General features: G+C 39.9%; 2 protein-coding genes across 9 annotated transcripts in view; one reads left to right on the top strand and one right to left on the bottom strand.

Moving 5' to 3' along the window:
- ANKRD66 (ankyrin repeat domain 66) overlaps nt 1-7,895 on the bottom strand; it is a 55,332-nt gene extending 47,437 nt beyond the window's left edge. The window contains exons 1-2 of one of the 4 annotated variants that reach the window (XM_056563890.1): nt 7,760-7,889; nt 2,657-2,754 (exon numbers count right to left, since the gene is read on the bottom strand). The gene's annotated coding sequence lies outside the window, so the exon portion shown is untranslated. Of the gene's footprint in view, nt 1-2,656; nt 2,755-3,246; nt 3,380-7,759 lie in introns of those variants that run through there. The other 3 variants (XM_056563894.1, XM_056563891.1, XM_056563896.1) reach the window with 3 other exon arrangements.
- The window catches only part of PLA2G7 (phospholipase A2 group VII), a 101,000-nt gene that overhangs the window by 42,254 nt on the left and 39,485 nt on the right, over nt 1-19,261 (top strand). Inside the window, exon 1 of one of the 5 annotated variants that reach the window (XM_056563880.1) lies at nt 971-1,367. The exons of 1 other annotated variant lie outside the window; for it this stretch is intronic. The gene's annotated coding sequence lies outside the window, so the exon portion shown is untranslated. Of the gene's footprint in view, nt 1-970; nt 1,368-8,249; nt 8,379-8,520; nt 8,558-15,681; nt 15,700-19,261 lie in introns of those variants that run through there. 3 more of the 5 variants (XM_056563881.1, XM_056563883.1, XM_056563886.1) reach the window with 3 other exon arrangements.

The raw sequence follows: 19,261 nt of genomic DNA on the forward strand, positions 1-19,261 counted from the left end.
TGGTCAGTGGAGTATCCCTTTAAAAAGAGTAGCTCACTAGAGCAAGTTGTTACTACGTGTGTGCTCCCCCCCCCCCCCCCCCACTCCCCAATCAGGCATGGACTATATCGGGTATGTTCACACTACGGATTATGGACGGAATCTCCGCTTGCAGAATTCTGCGAGCCGAGATTCCATTCCGGTGGCCGCCGCCGCAATACTTCGGCGGTAGGGCCGCGCGGCACTGCGCCGTCACCATTGACGGCTATGCAGTGTTCGCCGACTTCTGCGCAAACCATGAACATGTTCTTTCTTTGCGCGGAACAATTTCAGCGGCGGAAATTCCGCAGTGTGTACGGGTCTCGCGGAAACCCATTGACACTGATGTTTATGTTCCCAACACGTAATTCGGTTCGCGGAATTCTGCGGGAATTACGTAGTGTGAACATACCCTAAGAGGCAACTTGCACAGGCAAATGAAAGGAATTATACTGAGCCTTTTTATCTTCTTTAGTACTTAAAGGGGTACTCCGGCGCTAAGACATCTTATCCCCTATCCAAAGGATAGGGGATAAGATGCCTGATCGCGGGGGTCCCGCCGCTGGTGACCCCCGTGATCTTCCATGCCGCACCCCGTTAGAATCAGCGGTCTGATTACTAGCGATCATGGGGACGGAGCATAGTGACGTCACGGCTCCGCCCCCGTGTGACGTCACGCTCCGCCCCCTCAATGCAAGCCTATGGAGGGGGCGTGTCACGCCCCCTCCATAGGCTTGCATTGAGGGGGCGGAGAGTGATGTCACATAGGGGCGCAGCCGTGACGTCACTATGCTCCGGGGGCTGAATCTAACGGGGTGCGGCGTGGAAGATCACGGGGGTCCCCAGCGGCGGGACCCCCGCGATCAGGCATCTTATCCCCTATCCTTTGGATAGGGGATAAGATGTCTTAGCGCCGGAGTACCCCTTTAAATAGTAACTCCAGTGCAGCAATCTAATTGTACTGTATGTAAAGACTTCATGAATGAAGCTGACTTGTAGTTCAGAAGACAAATCTACAAGCTGCTTTAGATATTCTATTTACACTGTACTTCCCGATAGACTAAGAAAATGTTGTTGCCAACATTCTTATACATACTTTATACAAAACCATAGGCGTAGGTGTATAGTGAGTCTGACATGACACAGTAATATACAACTTGATCTAATATGAACTTCAAGGAAGGAAAAGGTTAGTCCCTCCCCACGTCACCAATGACAAAAAGTCAGGAAAGAAGCTGTGACCTCCCCTCTAATGCACAGTACATGCCCTGCCTGAGTCAGCTACAGGTTCACAACACAATGCAGCTACCGCCACAGTGAGGGATCCGGGCCAGGATTACAGCCGGGAGGTGAGTCCCTGCCAATTCTGCTAACTAAATAACAGTGATGTATATCAGTATGTACAGAGCTTCAGGAAATCTGTTGCTACCGTGTAGTCCTGACTGATGTTCGTGCAGACTCTCCGGGCACTGTTATCAAACCTCTTGCTGTCCAGCAATTGTGGAACTACAACCCTTATCATGCACAGTCTACAGTGTAATGCTATCTGACCTAGATGATATAGGCGGCTAAGGCTTTTGTTTTTTTCCTCCTTACTTTTAAAAAATCATAACTCTTTCAATTTTGCACCTAAAAATCCAGTAAAAAATGCAGGAAAATTTATACGTTTAAAATGGTCATCTTCTGACCCCTATAACTTTTTTATTTTTCCGTATATGGGGCGGTATGAGGGCTCATTTTTTGCGCCGTGATCTGAAGTTTTTAGCTGTACCATTTTTGTATTGATAGGACTTATTGATGATATAAAAAGTGACTTATTCATGATATAAAAAATGCACTATTTTGGACTTTGGAATTTTTTTGCGCGTACACCATTGACCGTGTGGTTTAATTAACTATATATTTTTATAATTCGGACATTTCCACACGCAGCGATACCACATGTTTATTTTTATTTATACAGTTTTTTATGGGAAAAGGGGGGTGATTCAAACGTTTAATAGGGAAGGGGTTAGATGATCTTTATTCACTTTTTTTTGCAGTGTTATAGCTCCCATAGGGACCTTTAACACTGCACACACTGATCTCTTATACTGATCACTGTTATCCCATAGGGGACTATAACACTGCACACCCTGATCTTTTACATTGATCACTGGTTTCTCATAGGAAACCAGTGATCGATGATTCTGCCGCTTGACTGCTCATGCCTGGATCTCAGGCACTGAGCAGCCATTCGGCGATCGGACACCAGGAGGCAAGGTAGGAGACCCTCCTCATGTCCTGCAACTGTTCGGGATGCCGCCATTACGCCGCGGCGATCCCGAACAGCCCACTGAGCTAACCAGCATGGTTTCACTTTCACTTTAGACGCGGCGTTCAACTTTGAACGCCGCGTCTAAAGGGTTAATAGCGCGTGGCCGTTGTTAGAGGCCGGGCCCAACCCGGTATGACACGGGGCCACGCCGTGGCCCCGCGTTATAGATCGGGAGCGGACTCATGACGTTCCGGTACGTCATGGGTCCTTAAGTGGTTAAGAATTGTTAAGTGGCGCAGAATATGTTTGGCTGTCCGGACATGCTGGGAGTTGTAGTTTTACTTCAGCTGGAGGCACACTGGTTGGGAAACACTGTCTTACATTCACAACTCTTTGTGATCCAGAAACCCTGGTTACACTACACAGAGCCTCATCCGAGTATGTAGGTGGGTGATGCTGAGAAGTCTCTGGGATACATCCTGTTAACATGGATAGGCAATTGTGTTAATTAAAAGAGACACCGTGTGTCATAGTCTCTGCAATTCACATTCAGTATTACACAATTACACCTCTGGGATATGTAAATTGAATTACATCAAATAAAAGCATCAGGAGATCTCAGAGCTCTGGTTACAGACTTGGATCGGTTTTCTTAGATTGCATCAAGAACTGTCTGTTCTAAAGACTCCCATTAAAAGACGGTACCTGGCACAATGGGGCAAGGTGTACATACAACATGGAGTTTCTTGTATTGTGTGCCAGCTTCTATATTTTATCTAGCTATCCCTGGAAATCTGTAATAAATTAAGTGCACAACATATACCTTGCAACGCTGACCACTTTTTACCATCACAGAAATGTTTTTATTTTTTTTTAAAGCGGCATGTTGTGATAAACATGGAGGCGGGAAGCCAATATTATCTAAGTAAAGTTAAAGGGGTTCTCCACCATAAGGTGATTTTAGTACGTACCTGGCAGGCAGTAATGGACATGCTTAGGAAGGATCTACGCTTGTCTTGGGGCTAAATGGCTATGTTGTGAGATTATCATAACACAGTGGCTAGCTTTTTGTGAACTGGTATTTCCTGTTTGAGTTTTCTTTTTTTGACTACAAATCCCACAATTCCCTTTTCCTCCCTCCCACACATCAGCCACCCCACCCATTGAAACATAAATGAGCTACATCCATTCAAAAGACCTGTGGATTTCAATCAGGGTGCCTACAGCTGTTGCATTAGTTGCAGATTGATCTCTCTCCCACCAAGGGATCTCTCCACCCATTGAAGCAGACAGGCTCCCTGTCATCAGCTGACTAGTGAGTCAGGTCTCGTCCGCATTGCAACCTGGGAAAAAATCTGAGACAACAGTCATTTTGTATGCTGATAAAAATAAATATTGGGGTGAAAATCACATAAGAATTGTACAGACACTATATTAGGAATACCCCTTAAAGTATACACAACAATTAAACCTTCTGTTAAAAGGTATACAGAGTCAGTGGCCCACCCATAGAGTCCCACAGAAAAGTGAGGTATAGCATACAGTGGGGATCAAAAGTTTGGGCACCCCAGGTAAAAATTTGTATTAATGTGCATGAAGAAGCCAAGGAAAGATGGAAAAATCTCCAAAAGGCATCAAATTACAGATTAGACATTCTTATAATATGTCAACAAAAGTTGGAAATAAAATCTATCATTTACACTTTCAAAATAACTGAAAACAAAAAAATGGCGTCTGCAAAAGTTTGGGCACCCTGCAGAATTTATAGCATGCACTGCCTCCTTTCCAAAGCTGAGACCTGCCAGTGTCATGGATTGTTCTCAATCATCATCTGGGAAGACCAGGTGATGTCAATCTCAAAGGTTTTAAATGCCCAGACTCATCTGACCTTGCCCCAACAATCAGCACCATGGGTTCTTCTAAGCAGTTGTCTAGAAATCCGAAACTGAAAATAGTTGACGCTCACAAAGCTGGAGAAGGCTATAAGAAGATAGCAAAACGTGTTCAGATGTCAATATCCTCTGTTCGGAATGTAATTAAGAAATGGCAGTCATCAGGAACGGTGGAAGTTAAAGCAAGATCTGGAAGACCAAGGAAAATATAAGACAGAACAGCTCGCAGGATTGTGAGAAAAACAATTCAAAACCCAAGTTTGACTGCAAAATCCCTCCAGAAAGATCTGGCAGACACTGGAGTTGTGGTACACTATTCCACTACAAAGAGATACTTGTACAAATATGGTCTTCATGGAAGAGTCATCAGAAGAAAACTTCTTCTACGTCCTCACCACAAAAATCAGCGTTTGAACTTTGCAGATGAACATATAGACAAGCCTGATGCATTTTGGAAACAAATTCTGTGGATCGATGAGGTTAAAATTTTACTTTTTGGCCGGAATGAGCAAAGGTACGTTTGGAGAAGAAGGGGAACAGAATTTAATGAAAAGAACCTCTGTACAACTGTTAAGCATGGGGGTGGATCAATCATGCTTTGGGGTTGTATTGCAGCCAGTGGCACAGGGAACATCTCACGAGTAGAAGTAAAAATGGATTCAATAAAATTTCTGCAAATTTTGGATGCTAACTTGATGCAATCTGTATAGAAGCTGAAGTTAAAGAGAGGATGGCTTCTACAAATGGATAATGATCTTAAACACACCTCGAAATCCACAGGGGATTACATCAAGAGGCGTAAACTGAAGGTTTTGCCATGGCATTCAAAATCTCCTGACATCAACATAATTGAAAATCTATGGATAGACCTTAAAAGAGCAGTGCGTGACAGACAGCTTAGAAATCTCAAAGAACTGGAAGACTTTTGTAAGGAAGAATGGGCAAAGATACCTCAAACAAGAATTGAAAGACTCTTGGCTGGCTACAAAAAGCCTTTATAAGCTGTGATACTTGCCAAAGGGGGCAGTACAAAATATTAACTCTGCAGGGTGCCCAAACTTTTGCAGACACCATTTTTTTCTTTTCTGTTATTTTGAAAGTGTAAATGATGGAAATAAAACCTAACTTTTGTTGACATATTATAAGAATGTCTAATCTGTAATTTGATGCCATTTGGAGATTTCTCCATCTTTCCTTGGCTTCTTTATGCACATTAATACAAATTTTACCTGGGGTGCCCAAACTTTTGATCCCCACTGTATAGTTATTTTGTTTTTGGCCCGCTGTATAGGATATTGAAGTCTGCTGTGCTAAAAAAGGTTATGCTAATGTATACCAGCCCAACAAAGGCCAATAAGAGGCTCTTTTCAGCTAAATGGAGACCCATAAACACATAGGGGGAGATTTATCAAAACCTGTCCAGAGGAAAAGTTGCTGAGTTGCCCATAGCAACAAATCAGATCGCTTCTTTTAGTTTTGAGAAGGCCTCTTAAAAATTAAAGAAGTGATCTGATTGGTTTCTATGAGCAACTTTTCCTCTGGACAAGTTTTGATAAATGTCCCCAATAGTAGCTTTTTCTGGTGTATGTTAAAGGTAGACAAGGGGCGGCGCCACCTAGAGGCTTAGAGCACTCCGGGCTCCGTGAACGAGGCCGTGCCCGGGGATCCAGGACACAAATCCCAGATGCAGAGCTTAGATGCAGAGTGCACTTAGCCTAAATTAGCTGGAAAACTGGTGTCACTGATGGTGTCTCAGTGGTTAGCATTGTTGCATTACAGTACTGATCAAGGGCAACATTAATTTGTGAGTTCTCCCTGTATTTGTGTGGGTTCCCCAACCCTCACATTCCAAGATCATGCTGAAATAATACAGGGGCATAATCTGCATTATTCTTGTACTGTAATGTAAGAACTTGGTCACACCAAATTGACTATGGGGATCTGAACCTTATGTTCGGGGGGGACTGGCCAACTCTGTAGAGGGGCCTCCCAACTGTCCCGAGACAGATGAGGGAGAGCAAGATGGGGCATGGTGGATTTTGTTCTCCACTCTCTGTCCAGAACACACAACTAATTAAAGGGGTAGTCTGCTGCTCAGCATTTGGAACAAAATGTTCCGAATGCTCAGACTGGGGCCGGGGGATTGTGACTTCATAGCTCCCCCCTTTTGACATCACTTCCGCCCCCTCAATGCAAATCTATGGGAAGGGCGTGGCGATCACCACACCCCCTCCCATAGATGTGCATTGAGGGGCAGGGCCATGACGTCACAAGCCCCCGGCACCAGCTCTAAGCGTTCGGAACATTTTGTTCCGAACGCTGAGCAGCAGACTACCCCTTTAAGTATGAAATCATGCTTTCTCCATTTTTTAAATACATAATGGAATAACATTTTTATCACGTGCGGAATTTTCCGAACTATTTCTATAAAAACATTATAGATCTTACAAGGTGAACAGCGTAAAGGAGAAGAAGAAGAAGAGAAAAAAAAGAGATGCAAAAATTGCTGTTTCTTGATCACATCAAATACCAGAAAGAAAAATAAGAATGAATACGCATGATCAAATGTGGTTTCCAATACTGCAATTAAATTTTTCCATTAGGGTAGGGTCACACACAGCGCATCCGCAGCACATTTGATGTTGCGGATGCGCTGCCGGCAGTCACAGAGTGAGCTACCTGCAGCTGTGTATCCTCTCATAGCGGCAGATTTCCCATCGGCAGTTACGAGCTGACACACAGAGCTACCCAGCCGCAGCAGGGAGCTTGCTCTGCCGTCGTTCTGTGACTGCTGGCAGCGCATCCACAGTGTCAAATACGCTGCGGATGCGCTGTGTGTCACCGTACCCTTACTTACTATTGGAAACAGAGCAAATAAACTGCAACACAACCTCATAGTGTGTATTCACATTAATAGAAAGTGATCAAAAAGTTCCACCTATGCCAAAGTGGCACCAATTAAAACTACAGCTCATGGCACAAAAAGGTGCCTTCATACAGGTCTTTAGGCAAAAAATAAGTTATAAGGGTCAGAATGTGACAATGCAAAGATTTTGGGGGACATTTGTCATTGCTGTCTTTGGAAAGGGAGTTTTCAAATTTTTTTTTTTTTGCTTTGGTTTTGCTTATGTGCGACATATTTATCATACTATCAAGGGGGGCTGATAAATTTGGCTTACATAAGCAAAAAAAAAAAAAAAAACAATAAATCACTTCAGAACACTATTTTGTATGTTTCCTCCTCTCCTCTGCGTGAGACTTTTTAAAAGTTCTCTCCAAAGGCAGTTTTTTAAGCCAGCTCAGGTGCAGATTTAGTGTTTTCGGCTTATTGCGAGACATTCGCACTTGATAAGTCCGTAACCACTGCAAAGTAAGATCTAAAATTGAGTGTGTTACTGTGAAAAGTCACATTTTCTTTGGTGCACATGTGACATTTCATGCGCCAAATATGAGCACAAAAAAGGCTCTAAAAACAATTATAAACATCCCCAATATCAAACAAAACAAACAGTATACAAATTGGGTATCATCGTAGTTGTAATGACCCATAGAGTAAAGTCAACATGTCAGGTTTACCATACAGTGAACTTACTAATATTTTTTTTCTGGTTTGTCAATAGATTATATGGTAAAATGAAGGATACTTGTAAAAAATACAACTTGTCCTTCAAAAGATGAGCCCAAAATAAAAAAAAATATGGGTCTTCGAGGAGGTACAAAGCGTGAGGGAAAAAAATCTAAAATTCATTGACAGGAAGGAGTTAAAAGTAATAAAATGTAAGAAATACTACATAAATTGGTGTAATTGCAAATGGTATGACCCATAGAATGAAGGTAACGTTGCTTATATATATATATATATATATATATACACACATATAATTTTTAGTTTGTGACAAAGTGAGAAAAATAAAAGACTTCTAGATTAGAAGGTGATGAGGAGTGAAGGAAAACTATGTCCCCTTAGTATGAGGCTGATATTGTCTTTTCTGTCAGTGCTGTCCCCTCAGGAGCTCCTCACACCCCTCTATACACATAGTATTATGCTGGGGGCTGTGTGTAGACATGGCTGCGGCCACTCCTCTGGTCACAGCTCATGTCTGGGATACATCACTGACTATACACATGAGCACAGGAAGCCATGTCACACACACACACTTCCTCCCGCCCTGAGCTCCATCACTAGGTGCTCCCCATGACACCCGAGTGAGGTAACTACACTAAAAGGAGACCACATTCCTGACAGGATTGGGCGGGAAAGAAGCAGTGACGTCACGGGCGTGTGTAAACAGGGCCGCCCACTGTGATCTGCAGGGGGTAGTGTAATGTGTAGCGTGTGGGGGAGGGGCCTGTGTCTGACGTAGTATGATGTGTAATATAGCATATAAATGTACTGATTGTTATATATAATGTATAAAGTACGGGAATGTATTATATAGTGTGTTATGTACTGTGTGTATTATATAGTGTTATGTGCTGTGTGTATTATATAGTGTTATGTGCTGTGTGTATTATATAGTGTTATGTACTGTGTGTATTATATAGTGTTATGTGCTGTGTGTCATATATAGTGTTATGTGCTGTGTGTATTATATATAGTATTATGTGCTGTGTGTATTATATAGTGTTATGCGCTGTGTGTATTATATAGTGTTATGTGCTGTGTGTATTATATAGTGTTATGTGCTGTGTGTATTATATAGTGTTATGTGCTGTGTGTATTATATAGTGTTATGTGCTGTGTGTATTATATAGTGTTATGTGCTGTGTGTATTATATAGTGTTATGTGCTGTGTGTGTATTATATAGTGTTATGTGCTGTGTGTATTATACAGTGTTATGTGCTGTGTGTATTATATAGTGTTATGTGCTGTGTGTATTATATAGTGTTATGTGCTGTGTGTATTATATAGTGTTATGTGCTGTGTGTATTATATAGTGTTATGTGCTGTGTGTATTATATAGTGTTATGTGCTGTGTGTTTTATATAGTGTTATGTGCTGTGTGTGTATTATATAGTGTTATGTGCTGTGTGTATTATACAGTGTTATGTGCTGTGTGTATTATATAGTGTTATGTGCTGTGTGTATTATATAGTGTTATGTGCTGTGTGTATTATATAGTGTTATGTGCTGTGTGTATTATATAGTGTTATGTGCTGTGTGTATTATATAGTGTTATGTGCTGTGTGTTTTATATCGTGTTATGTGCTGTGTGTATTATATAGTGTTATGTGCTGTGTGTATTATATAGTGTTATGTGCTGTGTGTATTATATAGTGTTATGTGCTGTGTGTATTATATAGTGTTATGTGCTGTGTGTATTATATAGTGTTATGTGCTGTGTGTGTATTATATAGTGTTATGTGCTGTGTGTATTATACAGTGTTATGTGCTGTGTGTATTATATAGTGTTATGTGCTGTGTGTATTATATAGTGTTATGTGCTGTGTGTATTATATAGTGTTATGTGCTGTGTGTATTATATAGTGTTATGTGCTGTGTGTATTATATAGTGTTATGTGCTGTGTGTTTTATATCGTGTTATGTGCTGTGTGTATTATATAGTGTTATGTGCTGTGTGTATTATATAGTGTTATGTGCTGTGTGTATTATATAGTGTTATGTGCTGTGTGTATTATATAGTGTTATGTGCTGTGTGTATTATATAGTGTTATGTGCTGTGTGTGTATTATATAGTGTTATGTGCTGTGTGTATTATACAGTGTTATGTGCTGTGTGTATTATATAGTGTTATGTGCTGTGTGTATTATACAGTGTTATGTGCTGTGTGTATTATATAGTGTTATGTGCTGTGTGTATTATATAGTGTTATGTGCTGTGTGTATTATATAGTGTTATGCGCTGTGTGTATTATATAGTGTGTTATGTGCTGTGTGTATTATACAGTGTTATGTACTGTGTGTATTATATAGTGTTATGTGCTGTGTGTATTATATAGTGTTATGTGCTGTGTGTATTATATAGTGTTATGTGCTGTGTGTATTATATAGTGTTATGTGCTGTGTGTTTTATATCGTGTTATGTGCTGTGTGTATTATATAGTGTTATGTGCTGTGTGTATTATATCGTGTTATGTGCTGTGTGTATTATATCGTGTTATGTGCTGTGTGTATTATATAGTGTTATGTACTGTGTGTATTATATAGTGTTGTGTACTGTGTGTATTATATAGTGTTATGTGCTGTGTGTATTATATAGTGTTATGTGCTGTGTGTATTATATAGTGTTATGTGCTGTGTGTGTATTATATAGTGTTATGTGCTGTGTGTATTATACAGTGTTATGTGCTGTGTGTATTATATAGTGTTATGTGCTGTGTGTATTATATAGTGTTATGTGCTGTGTGTATTATATAGTGTTATGTGCTGTGTGTATTATATAGTGTTATGTGCTGTGTGTATTATATAGTGTTATGCGCTGTGTGTATTATATAGTGTGTTATGTGCTGTGTGTATTATACAGTGTTATGTACTGTGTGTATTATATAGTGTTATGTGCTGTGTGTATTATATAGTGTTATGTGCTGTGTGTATTATATAGTGTTATGTGCTGTGTGTATTATATAGTGTTATGTGCTGTGTGTTTTATATCGTGTTATGTGCTGTGTGTATTATATAGTGTTATGTGCTGTGTGTATTATATCGTGTTATGTGCTGTGTGTATTATATCGTGTTATGTGCTGTGTGTATTATATAGTGTTATGTACTGTGTGTATTATATAGTGTTGTGTACTGTGTGTATTATATAGTGTTATGTGCTGTGTGTATTATATAGTGTTATGTGCTGTGTGTATTATATAGTGTTATGTGCTGTGTGTATTATATAGTGTTATGTGCTGTGTGTATTATATAGTGTTATGTGCTGTGTGTATTATATAGTGTTATGTGCTGTGTGTATTATATAGTGTTATGTGCTGTGTGTATTATATAGTGTTATGTACTGTGTGTATTATATAGTGTTATGTGCTGTGTGTATTATATAGTGTTATGTACTGTGTGTATTATATAGTGTTATGTGCTGTGTGTATTATATAGTGTTGTGTACTGTGTGTATTATATAGTGTTATGTGCTGTGTGTGTATTATATAGTGTTATGTGCTGTGTGTATTATATAGTGTTATGTGCTGTGTGTGTATTATATAGTGTTATGTGCTGTGTGTATTATATAGTGTTATGTGCTGTGTGTATTATATAGTGTTATGTGCTGTGTGTATTATATAGTGTTATGTGCTGTGTGTATTATATCGTGTTATGTGCTGTGTGTATTATATAGTGTTATGTGCTGTGTGTATTATATAGTGTTATGTGCTGTGTGTATTATATAGTGTTATGTGCTGTGTGTGTATTATATAGTGTTATGTGCTGTGTGTATTATATAGTGTTATGTGCTGTGTGTATTATATAGTGTTATGTACTGTGTGTATTATATAGTGTTGTGTACTGTGTGTATTATATAGTGTTATGTGCTGTGTGTATTATATAGTGTTATGTGCTGTGTGTATTATATAGTGTTATGTGCTGTGTGTATTATATAGTGTTATGTGCTGTGTGTATTATATAGTGTTATGTGCTGTGTGTATTATATAGTGTTATGTGCTGTGTGTATTATATAGTGTTATGTGCTGTGTGTATTATATAGTGTTATGCGCTGTGTGTATTATATAGTGTGTTATGTGCTGTGTGTATTATACAGTGTTATGTACTGTGTGTATTATATAGTGTTATGTGCTGTGTGTATTATATAGTGTTATGTGCTGTGTGTATTATATAGTGTTATGTGCTGTGTGTATTATATAGTGTTATGTGCTGTGTGTTTTATATCGTGTTATGTGCTGTGTGTATTATATAGTGTTATGTGCTGTGTGTATTATATCGTGTTATGTGCTGTGTGTATTATATCGTGTTATGTGCTGTGTGTATTATATAGTGTTATGTACTGTGTGTATTATATAGTGTTGTGTACTGTGTGTATTATATAGTGTTATGTGCTGTGTGTATTATATAGTGTTATGTGCTGTGTGTATTATATAGTGTTATGTGCTGTGTGTATTATATAGTGTTATGTGCTGTGTGTATTATATAGTGTTATGTGCTGTGTGTATTATATAGTGTTATGTGCTGTGTGTATTATATAGTGTTATGTGCTGTGTGTATTATATAGTGTTATGTACTGTGTGTATTATATAGTGTTATGTGCTGTGTGTATTATATAGTGTTATGTACTGTGTGTATTATATAGTGTTATGTGCTGTGTGTATTATATAGTGTTGTGTACTGTGTGTATTATATAGTGTTATGTGCTGTGTGTGTATTATATAGTGTTATGTGCTGTGTGTATTATATAGTGTTATGTGCTGTGTGTGTATTATATAGTGTTATGTGCTGTGTGTATTATATAGTGTTATGTGCTGTGTGTATTATATAGTGTTATGTGCTGTGTGTATTATATAGTGTTATGTGCTGTGTGTATTATATCGTGTTATGTGCTGTGTGTATTATATAGTGTTATGTGCTGTGTGTATTATATAGTGTTATGTGCTGTGTGTATTATATAGTGTTATGTGCTGTGTGTATTATATAGTGTTATGTGCTGTGTGTATTATATAGTGTTATGTGCTGTGTGTATTATATAGTGTTATGTGCTGTGTATTATATAGTGTTATGTGCTGTGTGTATTATATAGTGTGTTATGTGCTGTGTGTATTATATAGTGTTATGTGCTGTGTGTATTATATAGTGTTATGTGCTGTGTGTATTATATAGTGTTATGTGCTGTGTGTATTATATAGTGTTATGTGCTGTGTGTATTATATAGTGTTATGTGCTGTGTGTATTATATAGTGTTATGTGCTGTGTATTATATAGTGTTATGTGCTGTGTGTATTATATAGTGTTATGTGCTGTGTGTATTATATAGTGTTATGTGATGTGTGTATTATATAGTGTTATGTGCTGTGTGTATTATATAGTGTTATGTGCTGTGTGTATTATATAGTGTTATGTGCTATGTGTATTATATAGTGTTGTGTACTGTGTGTATTATATAGTGTTGTGTACTGTGTGTATTATATAGTGTTATGTGCTGTGTGTATTATATAGTGTTATGTGCTGTGTGTATTATATAGTGTTATGTGCTGTGTGTATTATACAGTGTGTTGTGTGTATTATACAGTGTGTTGTGTGTATTATACAGTGTTCTGGGTGTATTATACAGTGTGTTGTGTGTATTTATACAGTGTGCTGTATACTGTGTGTGTATTATACAGTGTGCTGTATACTGCGTGTGTATTATACAGTGTGCTGTGTGTATTATACAGTGTGCTGTGTGTATTATACAGTGTGTTGTGTGTATTATACAGTGTGCTGTGTGTATTATACAGTGTGCTGTGTGTATTATACAGTGTGCTGTATACTGTGTTGCGCTGTGTGTATTATATAGTGTTATGCGCTGTGTGTATTATATAGTGTTATGCGCTGTGTGTATTATATAGTGTTATGTACTGTGTCTATTATATAGTGTTATGTGCTGTGTGTATTATATAGTGTTATGCGCTGTGTGTATTATATAGTGTTATGTGCTGTGTGTATTATATAGTGTTATGTGCTGTGTGTATTATATAGTGTTATGCGCTGTGTGTATTATATAGTGTTATGCGCTGTGTGTATTATATAGTGTTGTGTTATGTGCTGTGTGTATTATATAGTGTTATGTACTGTGTGCATTATATAGTGTGTTATGTACTGTGTGTATTATATAGTGTTATGTACTGTGTGTATTATATAGTGTGTTATGTACTGTGTGTATTATATAGTGTTATGTGTTGTGTATTATGTACTGTGTGTATTATAGAGTGTTATGTACTGTGTGTATTATATAGTGTTATGTGCTGTGTGTATTATATAGTGTTATGTGCTGTGTGTATTATATAGTGTTATGTGCTGTGTGTATTATATAGTGTTATGTGCTATGTGTATTATATAGTGTTATGCGCTGTGTGTATTATATAGTGTTATGCGCTGTGTGTATTATATAGTGTTGTGTTATGTGCTGTGTGTATTATATAGTGTTATGTGCTGTGTGTATTATATAGTGTTATGTGCTGTGTGTATTATATAGTGTTATGTGCTGTGTGTATTATATAGTGTTATGTGCTGTGTGTATTATATAGTGTTATGTGCTGTGTGTATTATATAGTGTTATGTGCTGTGTGTATTATATAGTGTTATGTGCTGTGTGTATTATATAGTGTTATGTGCTGTGTGTATTATATAGTGTTATGTGCTGTGTGTATTATATAGTGTTATGTGCTGTGTGTATTATATAGTGTTATGTGCTGTGTGTATTATATAGTGTTATGTGCTGTGTGTATTATATAGTGTTATGTGCTGTGTGTATTATATAGTGTTATGTACTGTGTGCATTATATAGTGTGTTATGTACTGTGTGTATTATATAGTGTTATGTACTGTGTGTATTATATAGTGTTATGTACTGTGTGCATTATATAGTGTGTTATGTACTGTGTGTATTATATAGTGTTATGTGTTGTGTATTATGTACTGTGTGTATTATAGAGTGTTATGTACTGTGTGTATTATATAGTGTTATGTGCTGTGTGTATTATATAGTGTTATGTGCTGTGTGTATTATATAGTGTTATGTGCTGTGTGTATTATATAGTGTTATGTGCTGTGTGTATTATACAGTGTGTTGTGTGTATTATACAGTGTTCTGGGTGTATTATACAGTGTGTTGTGTGTATTTATACAGTGTGCTGTATACTGCATGTGTATTATACAGTGTGCTGTGTGTATTATACAGTGTGTTGTGTGTATTATACAGTGTGCTGTGTGTATTATACAGTGTGCTGTGTGTATTATACAGTGTGCTGTGTGTATTATACAGTGTGCTGTATACTGTGTTGTGTATTATACAGTGTGCTGTGTGTATTATACAGCACGCCCTACTATTCACCATACACCACGTCTCTTACATCAGTGTGCTGCCCATTTATTTCTGGGGACTTTTCTGGTCTTCTACAATGGACAATAGTTTTGCAACAGCTGGAGGCACCCTGGTTGGAAAACACTGTTGTATACACTTATTATGATTATTTTATTGCCGAGTTGTTTTTGTATGTGTGTTTTGTACTCAAGTCAAAAGTGACAACTTGTACACGAGTGACGACCTGTCTTTCTGGGAACTATAAGGCCCTTCGTATTGGGGGTCACCCAACTTTCCTAAAAAAACTGATATGACATGCAATTGGCCAAAATAAAGTTGTTGTATATTTTTTTCTGTAAATATTTTAGCTGTATACCCTCCGCTGCCTCCGCTCTCCATGGCACGTAAAGCTTTTGTGCAGTTCAGCTGGATGATGTGCTTTGTTCTATGTGAATGCACAGTAGGCAGGACCCTAAACAGCACACGATTGTGCTCGCCATCTATAATGTTCTTTTCTGGAAAAGCAAATTGACGTTGATGTTGGCTGCATTCAGCTGTCTTGTGGGTAAGGCGCGCAAGTCATTTCTCTGGTCGCATCTTCTTCTGATTTCATTCGAGTTGACTGAGGATATCCTGACAGTTCTACCCCTAAGGCAGTGTTTCTCAACCAGTGTGCCTCCAGCTGTTGCAAAACTAAAACTCCCAGCATGCCCGGACAGCCTTCGGCTGTCCGGGCATGCTGGGAGTTTTAGTTTTGAAACAGCTGGAGGCACACTGGTTGGGAAACACTGTCCTAAGGTGTCCATACCCATAATCTGTGTTGTAGATGGGGCAAACCTCCAGCTGTTGCAAAACTACAACTCCCAGCATGCCCTTTGGCTGTCAATGCATGCTGGGAGTTGTAGTTTGCAACAGCTGGAGGCACACTGGTTGCAAAACACTGCCCTAAGGTGTCCAAACCCATAATCTGTGTTTCAGATGGGGCAAACCTCCAGCTGTTGCAAAACTACAACTCCCAGGAAGCCCTTTGGCTGTCAATGCATGCTGGGAGTTGTAGTTTGCAACAGCTGGAGGCACACTGGTTGCGAAACACTGCCCTAAGGTGTCCAAACCCATAATCTGTGTTGCATATGGGGCAAACCTCCAGCTGTTGCAAAACTACAACTCCCAGCATGTACGGTTTGTCAATGCATACTGGGAGCTGTAGTTTGCAACAGCTGGACTCACACTGGTTGCGAAACACTGCCCTAAGGTGTCCATACCCATAATCTGTGTTGCAGATGGGGCAAACCTCCAGCTGTTGTAAAACTACAACTCCCAGCATGCCCTTTGGCTGTCAATGCATGCTGGGATTTGTATTTTGCAACAGCTGGAGGCACACTGGTTGCCAAACAGTGAGTTCAGTAACAAACTCTCAGTGTTTCGCAACCAGTGTGCCTTCAGCTGTTGCAAAAACTACAACTCTTAGCATGCAATGACAGCCAAAGGGCATGCTGGGACTTGTAGTTATGCAACAGCTGGAGACATACTACTACAACTTCTAGCATGTACGGTTTGTCAGTGCATGCTGGGAGTTGTAGTTTTGCAACAGCTGGAGGCACACTGGTTGGGAAACACTGTCCTAAGGTGTCCATACCCATAATCTGTGTTGTAGATGGGGCAAACCTCCAGCTGTTGCAAAACTACAACTCCCAGCATGCCCTTTGGCTGTCAATGCATGCTGGGAGTTGTAGTTTGCAACAGCTGGAGGCACACTGGTTGCGAAACACTGCCCTAAGGTGTCCAAACCCATAATCTGTGTTGCAGATGGGGCAAACCTCCAGCTGTTGCAAAACTACAACTCCCAGGATGCCCTTTGGCTGTCAATGCATGCTGGAAGTTGTAGCTTGCAACAGATGGAGGCACACTGGTTGGGAAACACTGTCCTAAGGTGTCCATACCCATAATCTGTGTTGCAGATGGGGCAAACCTCCAGCTGTTGCAAATCTACAACTCCCAGCATGCCCTTTGGCTGTCAATGCATGCTGGGAGTTTTAGTTTGCAACAGCTGGAGGCACACTGGTTGCGAAGCACTGAGTTAGGCAACAAACTCTGTGTTTCGCAACCAGTGTGCCTCCAGCTATTGCAGAACTACAACTCCCAGCATGTATACTGGGAGCTGTAGTTTGCAACAGCTGGTGGCACACTGGTTGCGAAACACTGTCCTAAGGTGTCCATACCCATAATCTGTGTTGTAGATGGGGCAAACCTCCAGCTGTTGCAAAACTACAATTCCCAGCATGCCCTTTGGCTGTCAATGCATGCTGGGAGTTGTAGTTTGCAACAGCTGGAGGCACACTGGTTGCGAAGCACTGAGTTAGGCAACAAACTCTGTGTTTCGCAAACAGTGTGCCTCCAGCTGTTGCAGAACTACAACTCCCAGCATGTATACTGGGAGCTGTAGTTTGCAACAGCTGGAGGCACACTGGTTGCAAAACACTGCCCTAAGGTGTCCATACGCATAATCTGTGTTGCAGATGGGGCAAACATGCAGCTGTTGCAAAACTACAACTCCCAGCATGCCCTTTGGCTGTCAATGCATGCTGAGAGTTGCAGTTTGCAACAGCTGGAGGCAGACTGGTTGCGAAGCACTGAGTTAGGCAACAAACTATGTGTTTCACAACCAGTGTGCCTCCAGCTGTTGCAGAACTACAACTCCCAGCATGTACGGTTTGTCAATGCATACTGGGAGTTGTAGTTTGCAACAGCTGGAGGCACTCGGGTTGCGAAACACTGCCCTAAGGTGTCCATACCCATAATCTGTGTTGCAGATGGGGCAAACCTCCAGCTGTTGCAAAACTACAACTCCCAGCATGCCCTTTGGCTATCAATGCATGCTGGGAGTTGTACTTTGCAACAGCTTGAGGCACACTGGTTGTGAAACACTGAGTTCAGTAATAAACTCTCAGTGTTTCGCAACCAGTGTGCCTTCAGCTGTTGCAAAAACTACAACTCTTAGCATGCAATGACAGCCGAAGGGCATGCTGGGACTTGTAGTTATGCAACAGCTGGAGACATACTACTACAACTTCTAGCATGTACGGTTTGTCAGTGCATGCTGGGAGTTGTAGTTTTGCAACAGCTGGAGGCACACTGGTTGGGAAACACTGCCCTAAGCTGTCCATACCCATAATCTGTGTTGCTTATGGTGACGCAGTGACCCTCATTTACTATTGCAAATTATGTCTGCGCCAGATTTTGCGGCAGAATTGAAAAAACCCTGACTAACTCTCCATTTTGCTAAGAAAACACGGAAAAGGGGCGTGGCTGCCTGGGAAAGGGGCGTGGTTTCAAAAAGGGGCGTGTTTCACAAAAAACAACATAATTACTAAGGTTTCCACAGAAAATCTGGTGGGTTTGAGCTGAGGAAAACCAGACAGATCAGAACATGTGTAAAAAAATAAAAAAGCAAAATGTAGGGAAACCTTAGTAAATACCGTGGATAAAAATTGTAGGGAATTAAAACCCACAAAGAAAACTACACAACACTCTTAGTAAATAAGGGCCATTGTGTATATTTGCGAAAAAAATAAATCAAACCCATAATCTGTTTTGCTATGGTATAAGTTATGGCAAATCTGTGTTTATTAAGTTTTCAAAACAGCAGAAGAAATAAAAAAACAAGGTACATGGGTATAAGAGGTCAGTAGTCATGTAGATCCAACAGTACAATGTGGAAGGCGATGACCGATGCAATATTTAAGCGTAGTGCCATAAAGCATGACTATCCGTCCCCCGAGCAGAGCAACAAGACAAAAGCAGAGAGAGTGAGGAAGAATGAGAGAAAAAAGAAAGGAAAAGACCAGAACAACGGTGAAAACCAAGAAAAAGAAAAGTGGGAACGTAGAGACACAGAGAGGGACAAGACCAAAACATAGACAAAGAGAGGGGAGACGGGACTCAGCATACAAAACCGGGAGGGAGAAGGAGAACCAGGGGAAGGGATAAGACCATGCAAGGGCATGAGGACTGTTAGGGAAGGTGGTGTGGGGGCGCTCACGACAGCCAACTAGTAAACTCAAGAGATTCCCGAAACAGGTCCCACGAGGTTCAAACGTCCCGAAATAGGTCCCACGAGGTTCAAACGT

This window comes from Hyla sarda, chromosome 3 (genome assembly GCF_029499605.1).
Source record: "Hyla sarda isolate aHylSar1 chromosome 3, aHylSar1.hap1, whole genome shotgun sequence".
NCBI classification, from domain to species: Eukaryota; Metazoa; Chordata; class Amphibia; order Anura; family Hylidae; genus Hyla; species Hyla sarda.